This window comes from Orcinus orca, chromosome 2, assembly GCF_937001465.1.
Source record: "Orcinus orca chromosome 2, mOrcOrc1.1, whole genome shotgun sequence".
Lineage (NCBI taxonomy): Eukaryota > Metazoa > Chordata > Mammalia > Artiodactyla > Delphinidae > Orcinus > Orcinus orca.
The window spans coordinates 22834795-22847879 of record NC_064560.1 but is presented as its reverse complement, the minus strand read 5'-3'; the positions used below and the strand labels follow the sequence as shown (position 1 = coordinate 22847879).

The following is a 13085-nucleotide window of genomic DNA, read 5'->3' as shown; positions in this document are numbered from 1 at the left end:
TATCCATTTACTCTATGTAATCATCACACTGTCCAAAGTCCCTTAATCACTCAAAAAAATAGTTTCACTTCTTTTGAAGCCTCCGTTCTTCCTTTCCTGGGTACTGTGGTGGAAATCAAATGGAGCTGATATTTTCTTAGAATAACACGCAGTTTTAAAAACGTTAAGTCCTTTGTAACTATAGCGACTTAGCTGACTCTAATGGTTTAAACTGATGCTTCTAGAAGCTGAATTTGTTACTCTTAGAATTGTGCAGACTATTTTAAAGGCTTGAACATATATATTGGACAAGATGGTTACCTTTATGGAGTTTGTTCAGATAAAAATGCGTTAAATACAGTAATGAATAAGCACAGAGGAATTTAGGTAAATGTGACACATTTTAATAGTTTAGTAATAAGAGCCGAGTGAACCCAGGACACTTGGAGAACTGAAACTACCTTGCTCAAGAACAGAGAAGAGAGAATGGAGGCATGGTAGAAAACGCACTACTAGAGTGGAATGCAAATATGTGATGCTTGACTTAAATGAATTTACTTGATTCTAGGTGACAGCCTCTGAGCCTACATCTTAACCATTCCTATAATAAGTTAGATATTGTTAAATGATCTTAGATCAATGTAATTGATTAACAGAAGCAAAGTATAGACTTTACTTTGGGGGGGTTAGTGTTTTTAAGAAAGTTTTTCATCATTTAAGCAAGTGATTTTAAGAGACTTAAAATGGCTTTTTTTTTAATGATTTTTATAAGTTAAAAATATCAGCTGCAGAAAATATAGACCACAACTACAGTTTAAAACTGCATGTATAAATCTATTTTTTTCTTTTTTGTTTTCCTCTTCTCTAAATTTCTACCTGAGGTCAGTAGAAATTCACCTGTGGTGCATGAATTCAGATTGAGATACAGTAACGATGTGATAATAGTGGGGGCTTTTTGTTAACCCAATAAGTAAAAAAGATCCCTATTTTATACCAATGAAGATCAAATCAATTTGAGATGCCTATTATTGGATCATTAATTATACATTCAATTCATCTTTCTGTCATATACTTTCTACAGTACAGTGTTAGAGGCTGGGGACAAAATGGAGAGAACAGTGAGTGACACTGTGGGTTGGTACAAAAAGAGTCTATATAATTCAGTGACTTGTACATTCATGAGTCTGACTGGAACAGGATACACAATTTCTGGTAAAGTGTGGTAAGAATGACAGAACTGGCCAGACTCACAGAAATCACTTGTTCCAAACTCCTATTTTATGGGCAAGGAACGTGGAGCTGAAAAGGGTCATGTGTCCAAGGTTACATAGTTTATTGATAATATGCTGGTTGGTTCCCAGAGCCCAGTCTCCTATGTGTAAATTATATTCAAGTATTTCTAAGCAAGGGAATACAGAGGAGTCTGATTCTAACCCATAATTCCCTTTTAAACGTTTATTAAAAATGTGTTTGTCTCATCAAATACTTCCACTTCAAAAGAGTAAAAAGTTGAAAATAATGAGGCATCATTTCATGGCAATTATTGTCTATTTTAGGGAATCGGCTGCTTATTGTCACAGATGGTGGTCATGTGAATTTGTTAAACTGCAGATTTGGACCTTTTAAGACAGAAAATGGCCAGAATGCCAAAGAGGCAAAATAGCTCTATCAGCCTGAAAGCAAACAGGAGAGCAGTGGAGGCAGCACTGAATGGCGACCTGAGGGAATCCAGCCCAAAGCTGTGCGCAGGAGGAGGGCAGCACTACAGTGTCAGCTGCCTAGAGATGAGGACAGAGTGCTGTACCAGTGCACCTAAAGAGCAGACTCACCAAATCTAAAACCCTATTGGAGGGACAACCTGTCCAGTCCATTTAGGGACATCAATTGGCTTTTTGTACTTTCATCACGTTGTATAACGTACAAAGAGCTTCATCTATATGCTCTCAAAGCATATAGGATTCTCATAGCATTTTTCTTTTGTTTCTGAAACTAAACCAAACCAAACCAAAATAATAACTTAAGAAGAAATCAACTTCTGCAATAATCTGCAGTAGTAGATCCTAACTATACCCATCTTTTCCATCACTTCTTTGAATAAGATATTAAATAAGCTATGGCTTTACATTTAGAATTATAGCTCATCTAATCTGCAAATATTATGTGTAGGATACAGGAAATGCATCATTGGTATGCTTGGTTTCTCAGACAACACAGTTGGGGTCTTGAAACCACAAACTCACTTTCCTTATATGAATGATATTTCTGCAATAGTAACACCAAATATATGTACCAAGACTGTACTACTAAATGCATATTCTCAGAGTGAATTGCATGCAGTTTAGCACTGGGTGGTTTTCTAATTTATGATTTCTCTTAATGAACATACTTCAAATTTTTGGAAGAATTCCACAAAAGAAGGAAAAAAGGCAATTCAGTTACCGTTTTAGTTTTGTGAAAATACTATTTTGGATTGGATAGCAGATTAAAAATTCGAATTTCCAAAGCTATAATCTCCATGGAGAAAATATTTGCTAGAGTTTAAAAGGACTGCATAGGGTACTTACACTGCATTGCCAGGGGCCTGGAGAGTTGATATCCTGAGTCCTCTTGACAAGCAATGAAGGGTTGTTTCATTAAGTACAAAGACATCATTCTTATTTTAAAAACTGTGGGCAGAAACAGAAGCCCAGGGCTAATTTTTCCAGTCTTAATTCTGGAGTCTTGGTGACTGAAGACTGAAGATACTCTCTTTGAGAAAGCATATTATTTTTACTCACAGATAAACATTAAAATATCTTAGCTGATCAGTGGGCTGAGATTAAAAGGTTTCATTTTTGAATCATCAGATTGGGGTGTATAAGGGGGAGAGCTTGTAGGGCTTGTTCAGAGGAATTTGCTAAGGTGCTCAGCTCCCAGCATTAAAAAAGTAATTCTGGCATACCGTCTTGATTTAAAACACTTCTTTGCAAACCCTAGTCATGGGATAGAAGGAAAACAACAGCTACAATCACAACTGGTTTATGGTTCTCTCCATTGAAACTGGGACAAAATTTGCAAGATCCCACTCTGGAACTGATTACCTTCTCCATTCTGTAAATAGCAGAGAACTTAGTCTCACTAACTCAAGGTAGTTTTAGGTTGTGTTCCCTCCTGACCTTGTGATGGAGAAGTCAAAAGGAATAGCTCTTGGGGGATGGCAGGGAGGCAGTTAATGTTCCAGAATCTTCTCTCTTTTCCTCTTAATGCAGAAATGGGTGAGCACAATAAATCTGTGTTCCCTTACACATATATTATGGGTGGGTGGGGGTGGGTTGCTAGAACCCCTCTTTTGCTTTCCAGTACCTCCTTCTTATTCACCTAGGATGAAGGAGAACTGGCCTTCAATTATAAGTGTATCAATGTATATCTTTAGAGGGTAGAAAGAAGTTGGCATATAATAAGATTTGCTTAAAGTGATAGAGTAGAAAATAATTTCAGACACATCAAAATGCTCTTCAAAGTTAAGCCCCATATAGCTATTCAGCATTCTTTCCATTTATATCATTGTCTTTTCCTTCCTTTCCTCCTTTCTTTTTAAGTCCCCCCCCCATTTTTTTTCCTGATTAGCTCATTGGAAATATAGTAAATCACTTTTTTTTTTTCCTGTAGAGAAATATGTCTGTAGTAGAATTACATAATGTTTTCTCAAGGAAAAAAATGTGTATTTTAAAAAGTACAGAGGATGGGGGATGCTTTCAAAAAATATATTCATTCCTCTCACTACAACAATGAGAGATAAGCAGGGAAGACCTGTTCTTCTTAAATTAGAGACTATTAAAATAAGATCTATGGAAAGATGATATGATGCGTTGTTTATCAAGCCAGAAATTGCAGAACCACATAGAATCTGTATCTAACTACAGAGACACAGTCTCTATCCTAATAACGTACCCCTGTAACTCACTTTAAGTGTAGCATGGGCCTGTAGAAAAAGGTCAACATCAGACCTTTTAATAACTAGGATTTGTATACTGTGGTTCCAGCTTGTTACCTTAATTCCAGGAATTTGGCAAGAGAGGGATGCTAAGGAGACTCTTTAAATTTTAAAAAATTCTCTCCAAGCCTGATACAGATGCAAATTGCTTGCTCATTACATTTCACCTGCCTTTTAAAACAAGTTTACTAAAGCAAAAGCCTTCTCTGGCAATAAGACAGCTTACCTGCGAAGCTTGACATTTCTATAACCAAATCAATATTTCAGTAGCCTCCAACCATAAATCTGATGTTGATTTGAATTCAAGAGAATAATGAATGATCCAATTAGAAAACAAAAAGTAAAAAAAAAAAATAATAATAATTAGAGTGTTTATTCTTCCTTGATGATAAGGAGTCCTTGACAAGACAGAATGCTGTTCCCAGCAAGCTTCTTTCTATAGGTGTAATTGATCTTGGAAATTAAAGGTTTGCTTGCATTTTTAACATTGGTAGTTAAATATATTGGCTTTGATAGAGCCGTTAAGTGGCAGCTTACCTACCCCACAGTTTATTACTCTTTTGTGCCTGAAATAAGCAAAAATGTTCTGCTAGGTAAGATATGTTTACAAATGAGCGCGCACATGATAACAAAATACTCAGCACAGTTCCTATCGTGTAGTAGAACCCATTAAATGTCTGTTGAGTGAATAATAAATGCTCTTATACTTCTTTTTATGAGTGTTTTTTCTTTTAGGAGTCAAGAATTTGATAAGTATTTCAGATCCATCCACATGCTCTATTCTACTGAAAATTCATCCATTCAATTCCATCCATCCATCCTTTCTTCATACATCCATTCATTTATTCATTCAACCAATGTTTATTGTAACTAATATCATCAAAACTTTGTGGAACACGCAAAGATGAAACAGAAACTGACCATGATTCCAAAGGGCTTAGTCTACTAAGAAGAACTGGATAAATATATATATTTAAAATATTTAACATATATTTAAAATTTAAGGCATACTAAAATCACTAAGGGTAAACCGACAAATATTTGGGAGAGGTACACTTGTACATTCATTCCTCCTCTTGGATAAGCCAGCTATTCTTTTGGAAAAGCCGAGCTCAGATGGTTCAGTCAAATTTTATCACACAGAGAAAGCAATGCTCTCATTCACAGGTATGGGGCAAAGCACAGGAATGGATCCTCAATGTAAAAGCCACAATTTTGTGTCCTAGTTTGCCTGTGATATAGGAAAATGAAATAATGTTATTCTTAGAGGTCATAAATGCTAAGTTAAAGATTTTTATTCCACAGGCAGTGGGGTTTTGGAAGGGCTTCAGAACTTTGCATTTTGAAAGTTTGCTCAAGGAGCAATGTATTGTGACCAACTAGAGCTGGCGGGTGCTGAAACTAGCAGAATGTTGAAGACTGGAAAAAATCAAGGTCAAGGGGTTGAAAGGTCTGAACTGTGGAAGATGCAGAGAATGTAGGAAATAAATTTTGAGATAGAATTAAAATGACCTTTATTTATTCAACAAGCACATCTGATTTTCACCTGATTCTCAGGACTATACAAGGTGATATGGACACTTATATAAATAAAATACAACTCATACATATGATATACCATAGTAGTATTCTCATGGGGATCAAAATTTGTATCTTTAGTTTATGTCTAGACTAGCAAGTTAAATAATTGCATGGATAAAAGGAAACATCAAAATATGCCTGAGGGTTCAAATCAGGGTGAGAAAGGTGATTTCCAACAGCCTAGTGGTCAAGCCCATGGGCTTTCTAGGAAGAACCACCTTGGTTGAAGTCCCAGCTCTGCCTCTCAATAGCTATGTCAGTTTGGAGCAGTTTAACCTTCACCTTCCTTAAGTTTCTGTTTCCATTTCTGTATATCAAGAACCATAATGTGTCCTTTACTGTTTGTAGTAAGAATTAAATGAGCAAATGCATGTAAAGTGCTTACAACAGTAGCTGCTTCATGAGTAATACTTATTATAAGTATTTTTAACAAGTAAAATTAGTGGCAGAATTCGGAGAGCAGGTCATTAGCTCAGTTTGATCTATATACAGTAAACATTTAGAATGGGGATCCCAAGAAGAGCAAAGATTATGAACTGGAGTGCTGTTTTCAGAGATGCTAGCTGACTAGGAACACAGAAGATAGAGCCTTCCACTGGGGCACATACAAAGAGGAGAGCCATGGACTTACCCCCGAAAAATATCGGAAATTAGGAGGTAGGAGAAAGCATCAGAAGACGAATGAAGGAACTGGCAAATATGAGAGAGAGAGCTTTTTCATTTTCTTCAAGTTAAAATCGTTTGCTCTGTTTAAGAAAAAAATGCAAACTTGAATTTCAGGGACTTCCTATTTGATTTAAATTCACAATAATTCAGATGGGCTTTCTTAAGAATCTTGTTTGATATGAGCACTTTATATTTTCCTAAATTTAGGAATTTCTACATGGCTGTTTCGGGGGAGGCATGGTGTGTTTTACTAGTTCCTCCCTGGAGCCTTGTGAGAGAACTTAGCTGTTAAGTTTACCAATTTAGTCATTCAACAAAATGCCTCTCAGAAAGAGTTCAAGATTGTGTTGTGTGACACCTGCCTTCACTACACTGCCTTTTTATTTGTGAAAATTTACATCCGTGGACAGTTATCAGTAAAGATGTAATAAGATGTGACTGGTAAATACAAGTGTCTAGGTGATCTAATAATACATGTTTTCTCATCATTGTAGGTGAATCAGTATTTGAGAGAAATCTCAATATGATAATTTTGGGCCCTAAGTGGCATCAAAAACAAAGTATGCAAGCCTTCAAATTAAAGTTCTCAGTACATGAGGTCCAGAAAACAAGCTGGGTTTAATTAAACCTCTCAATATATAACTAGAGCATGTATTTGAAGAACTCAATCTGCTCAAAGCCTACAGTGGCAATTCATTTCAATTTTTATGCTAAAATTGTTTACATTCTGCTTTCCAAACAATAAGTCTAGAATCTATGGTGTTTGGAGTACTAAGGGTAGCAGGTGCCTACTTCAGGCGTTTATTAACCAGAGGAACTGCATAAATAACCACACCCTATTTCCTCTCTTTCTCAAATACAGTCGGTTGTGAGAGACAACAAAACAGGGGACATAAAGAAAATTAACCAAGATGATAGAGCAACTCCTGGCAGTTTAAGCTTTCCCCTATGTAGTTACAATGTATCATTATTTACGTTAGAGACATGTTTTTCTTGAGTCAGAGCTTCTGGGTTAAATAATTTTAAGAAAACAATAACAAGGTTTTAAAGTAAGTGCTCTGATATAAGAAATGTGATATATGGCTAAGAGATGGGATTTCATCCTCAGTTACTGCCAATGTTTATGAGCCTCTTATTGCTTTTAAAGAGACATAAAGACATATGGTAGTAGAAAGCTGTATTATCTCAATTTCTATAACATGCCTTTGTTTTAAATATTACTGTTCTTTCTACACAGACTGAAATGAAATGGGAGCCAAAATAAAGTATCTAGCCCAAAAGGAACCTCAAAGAAAAAAGGCAAATACAATTTTTTAAGGAATTAAGCTCCTGACATATTTTGAACTGTTGAAGCAAGTTTACCTCTCTTTATTGTCAAGTAAAAGTCAATTCATTTAACACAATCCTCCTAGAGAAGAATGATTTTAAAAGAATACCCAGAGATAATACCCACTTATTTAGGTGATGATGATGATTATAGCTGTTGAAAATCCAGAGGACTGACTTTATCTCTGTTTCCTTCAATCTTAAATAGGACAACGATAAGACCATTTGCTAAAATGATACTCTAGTATCACGCATAGATACTGTTTCTCAATGCCACAGCTTACTACTTATAACTAAGTAGCAAAGTATTTATTTCACAAAATACTGTCCCAAGGATCTGATCCTGAAAACTGTGGGACTGGCTAAAAAAATGAATAGATATTGAACTGAATTAAGTCAGGATTATATGGTAATTTGGTCATGTAGGTGATATTTGAAATCATATAGATCTGGGTTCAAATTCTAGTCCTTTGCACTCTTAGCAGCTACTTGACCCTTGAGCTGTAGTTGATCCCACAGGGAGCTGTGAAAATCAAATGAGGCGGTGTCTGTGGCACCCAGCCCAGGATATAGCACCCAACATAGTACACACAACAGCACTCGGTTTCATACTCTCTTTTCCTTTGTTTAGGATTCTGCTTCGTAGAGTTATAGCAAAGGACAGTTGTACTGGGTTTATTTCTACAAAAACATTCATGCATGAACTAAAGAGTCTATTATTGACTCAACTGTCATCATAATAGGACCATGAAGTAGATTTTCTATGGTTAAAAACACTGGTTTTAAAACTATGGAAAGTCATAAATGAGTCATGGCAACCTTTTGACAAAAGCACAGATTATACAGAAATGTATGATTCATTTGTGTTTTCCTTAAACTTTTACCTGGGTGAGAGAGGAGGTTGTATTGATTTGCACATCTCCTTCTAGGATTATTAATTATAACTATGAAATTTACATTCAAAATAGAGACTGATACCTGCCAAAAAATATTTTAGTGAATGGAAAACTTATTACAGTTTTCCTATTTTACACAATTTCTGGAAAAAGAATAAATTTTATGACCTGAAAAAAGTTCAAAAAAGAATAATAAAATTATGTACAGTAATAAAAAGCTACAGCCCATTTGACAAAGAGTATGTATACACAGGATATTTAAGAAAAAAATGTTCTTCTCATTCCCAAGTCCTCTCACTTCAATAAGCATAAGAGAAATCGGCTTTCATTTAGGATGAATAGTTGTGAGTTTTTCTTAAAAAATAGAAAAATGGTAAATTTTTGTTGTTTCTAGCTTTTTCCCTTCATTTTATGAAGTGCTACAATATATAAACAGGGATAGGCATCACCTCTCACTCGAATGAATAGATTTTTAGGATAAATGCCTAGACGTGTAATTGCTGAGTCATTGGATAGAAACTTTAAATATTAAAGATAAGGCAAATTTCTCTTAAAATTTGCACTAATTTATGTTGCCAACAAAGGCGTACAAGCATAAACATTTAACCACATCCTTACCAGCAATAAATATTATCAACCATTTTAAACTTTGCCAATCTGGTAAGTAAAAATGGCATTTTGTTGCTTTAATTTGTAATTCTTTAATCATTAGTTAGATTTAACCTTTTCTCATAGGATTATTAACCAATCTGTGTATCTTTTTTTCTGAATTTCACCTGCTCAAGAAAGTTGACATTTTCACGATCTAATTTCAAAATCATGCGACTTTTGCATTTTTATTTATACTGTACTATTTCAATCATACATTCATTTCAGAAAGTATAAACACCTATTATGTGTCTGGCACTGTGACAGTTTCTGTATCTATTGCAATAAATAATTCATAATTAATAAGTAAGTACATTAATGCATACATATTTTCTCTCAGTATATAATTCAAAATAATTTTATAAGTAAGTATTTATTTACAAATGTGACTGTTAGAGCAAAAGAGAATTATGGAATACTGTGCATATGACTATAATAGGGGACTGACTGGCATCATATTTAGGGATATTTGCATAAACATAATCAGGGTGCATAATTTGTAGAAAATATTTTGAGCAATGAAAGACCGATAACAAATGCCACAATGAAAATGTCTTAAGAATTTCATTTATCCTTATAAAAATACCTTCATGCAAGTTTTTAAACTTGGTTTTGGAAAAAAAATCTCAAAAACTATGCAACCTTATGCACCATTAAATTTTTTTCTGAACAATCACTTCATTAATAATCAGTAAAGAATGGGTAGAGGACTGAGATTTGCATTAAATGGAGAGAGGTGAATGTGTATATTTTGGGATACTAAGGAAAGTGAGAGAGGAAGAGATTGTTATAAGAGAAATAAACCTTGGATGAACAAGGAAAAATCCATACCTCTTTACTCACTCTTCTTTGTAATTAATAACCTACTTTTGCAGATTTTTTTTGAGAAATTAAATGGCTCAGTAGTATAGTGTCTTAATTGATTGAGTTAACCAAACCAGAAAATAGACCACTAATCAGCTTTAGAATTCTGAACAGTTCTGCATATACTGAATATAGTTTCATTAACCATAAAAAGAGGAAATGTTTTTTGTTTGTTTGTTTGTTTGTTTTTGCGGTACGCGGGCCTCTCACGGTTGTGGCCTCTCCCGTTGCGGAGCACAGGCTCCGGACACGCAGGCTCAGCGGCCATGGCTCACGGGCCTAGCCGCTCCGCGGTATGTGGGAACTTCCCGGACCAGGGCACGAACCCGTGTCCCCTACATCGGCAGGTGGACTCTCAACCACTGCGCCACCAGGGAAGCCCAAGGAAATGTTTTAATATCATAGAACAACAGTGGAGAGAAATTTGTGATATGTTAGTTGAACCGCATGAACTAGTCAATATTTGACCATTTTAACTTAGAAGAAGTACAATTTTATATGGTTTAAGTGTATATGTAATACAACAAAAATAAGTGCTTTCCTTTTTACCCAAGTGGTGAATGAACAGGTCTGCAGGTGATGTGATACTTATATATCTATTTATGTTATTTACACACGTGAAGAGAGTGAGAGAGAGATTTAAGAAAAAAATGAGATGCAAGAAACATAAAAATGCAAATATTTTAGGAAGTCTGGTAATTGGATATTAACTACTCAATCACAAACTGCACACAGGTCTTCCCCACACAGCACCTCCTGCAAATAGTTAAGATATAGGAAACAGCCTGAAATATAATATTGTGTAGTTTTGCTTGGATTGTTTTCATCATTAAATTTTGGGGTTTTTTCCCTCAAAAATACTGTATTAAAATAAAAAAGAGGGACTTCCCTGGTGGCGCAGTGGATGAGGCGCCATGCTCCCAATGCAGGGGGCCCAGGTTTGATCCTTGGTCAGGGAACTAGATTCCACATGCATGCCACAACTAAGAGTTCACGTGTCACAACTAAGGAGTCACCTGCCGCAACTAAGACCCAGCACAACCAAATAAATAAATATTTTTAAAAAGTACACAAATCATGAGTTTATAAAAACAAATCCAAAAAAATAAAATATTCATAACTTTACTGGGTATATTTTTAAATACATGCACATATAGGTATATATATAAATATATATATAACATATGAATGTATATAAATGTATATCGAGATTTTTTACATCTTTGTCTTAAAAATGCTACATGGTTTAAATTGTCACTAACTTAGATACTGTCTTTTCTTTTTATGTTTCCACATATTGCTTTGAATGCTCCCTGGTAATGGAAACTAAAGAATAATTTAATAATGTTATTCATTTATAACTTGTTTTTATTGGAGTAGGAGTAGGAAGTTGTTGAAGTCCATTAACCGGAGAATGTTCCAGAGAAAAATATTACTTCTACAAGATTAGATACAGTAGAATCTTTTAAACCAGGAGCACATAGGTCTCCGTAACGCATAATTTACAGACTTTTCAGAAGTGCGTAATACGAATGAGCTACTAATCTCTTACTTTGTACCAAGGACTATCTTAGATGCTATGGGATGAGACAAAGCCCTTGCTTTAATAAAGCTTAGTTTTCAATGTATTTCCCCATTTTAGTAAAGTTGCAAAGAGATCTTCTCTTTCCTGTTCTGGTGTATTTTAATGTAGCACGGCTTCTCCAGCATACAAATAAAATAAGTAGGTATTCATAAAGATTTACGGAGCCTTACGCCATAGTCAAGGTGGGAAGGACCAGACATAAAGCGGAAATACAGACAATTATCTAAGTAATAAAGTTTAGGGTCAAGAAAAAAAAATGTCAGAAGTTTTGAGTTCACTGAGATTCAGACATTTAAAAAAATGTATCAAATTTGTAGCAAATTTGTTTTTATAGTATGTTTAAACATACTAATTTTTCAGTAACTGGATGTTTCAATTTTTAAGTTTAATTTCTGCAGACAGCTAATTACATAATTAATTAGTTACAGAAATCAGTTAACTTTATTACAAAATCAATTTACTATAAAACTCATTTGCCTGAAATACTTGGATTAAAACCTTTTTCTTTTTTGAATGTCAACAGCTCAAGTAATGGCTACTATAGAATCTGTCCAGAAAATGCCCAGTAAGAAGACAAAAACGTCTGAGGATGGGGTAGTGGTATCACGAAGAATATTTTTTCCCTCCAGGACACTTGACAGAAGCCTAATAAAAACTTTACTTACCAATGTTCTATTGTGGCTTACCATATCAGCCAGGTACATGTTCTAAATCTAGGCGAAGTTTTAGAAATATCACCAATGCAAACAAAATACACGTAAAAATAAATTTTACCTCTTAACAACTTTTTAACTCCACGTGAGTTAACACTTTCAATACCTGACCACAATTATAAAGTATGCCTTTATGGGTATTCATAACAAAACACTTTGCTTTGGAAAAAGAAAATGTGACATGAGGAAAGAAGTACTTAAGATTTAGTTATATATCTCGGTATTCATTTGGGTTCTGCCATTTATTTACTCTTAACTTTAGATAAGATACTGAACTTTACAAATATATTGAAACTCTCTGAGCCTAAGTTCCTAATCTGTAAAATGGAAATAATATTTACTTACCTTACCAGATTGTTCTGAGAATTAAACCAAAGTATGTTAAGTGCTTAGCAGTGAATAAACTTTGCATGTGATTGTCTATTTTTTTTTTCCTCACATAAAATATAGTTTGTTTTGTTATCTTCCTAACAGATTTTTTTGTTAAAGTTCATGGGAAGCAGATTCAGTCACCATTTCTCCAGGTAAGAATTAGCTTCCTGTAATTCTTAGAAATAATTATATTTTAGGACTTACCTAACAATCCGTGGACATATTTTTTCCTCGTAGTTTGTGAACATCTCAGACAAAATCCTATCCCCAGTCCATGGTAGTGCAGATTCTCACACCCTCATTTTGAAGTGTTTACTTCCGTGCTGTATGATATACACAAGAAATTCTCAATGAAATGTGGCTGAGAAAAGTTGAAAGGCAACTTCTTAATAAGTGCCAACCTCTTCTTTGAGTTCAGTTTTTCAAAGATACAGAAGTATCAAGATCTCTTAGTAAATTACTATTAGTGACTCATTTACAAG

At 34.7% G+C, this 13085-nt stretch overlaps 1 long non-coding RNA gene across 1 annotated transcript in view; it reads right to left on the bottom strand.

The window, feature by feature from the left end:
- Nucleotides 1–12823, bottom strand: part of LOC125963452 (uncharacterized) — a 31283-nt gene extending 18460 nt beyond the window's left edge. Inside the window, exons 1-2 of the long non-coding RNA XR_007475451.1 lie at nt 12808–12823; nt 2544–2645 (exon numbers count right to left, since the gene is read on the bottom strand). This is a non-coding gene — a long non-coding RNA (uncharacterized LOC125963452). The remainder of the gene's footprint in view (nt 1–2543; nt 2646–12807) is intronic.
- Between the last annotated feature and the right edge of the window lie 262 nt (nt 12824–13085).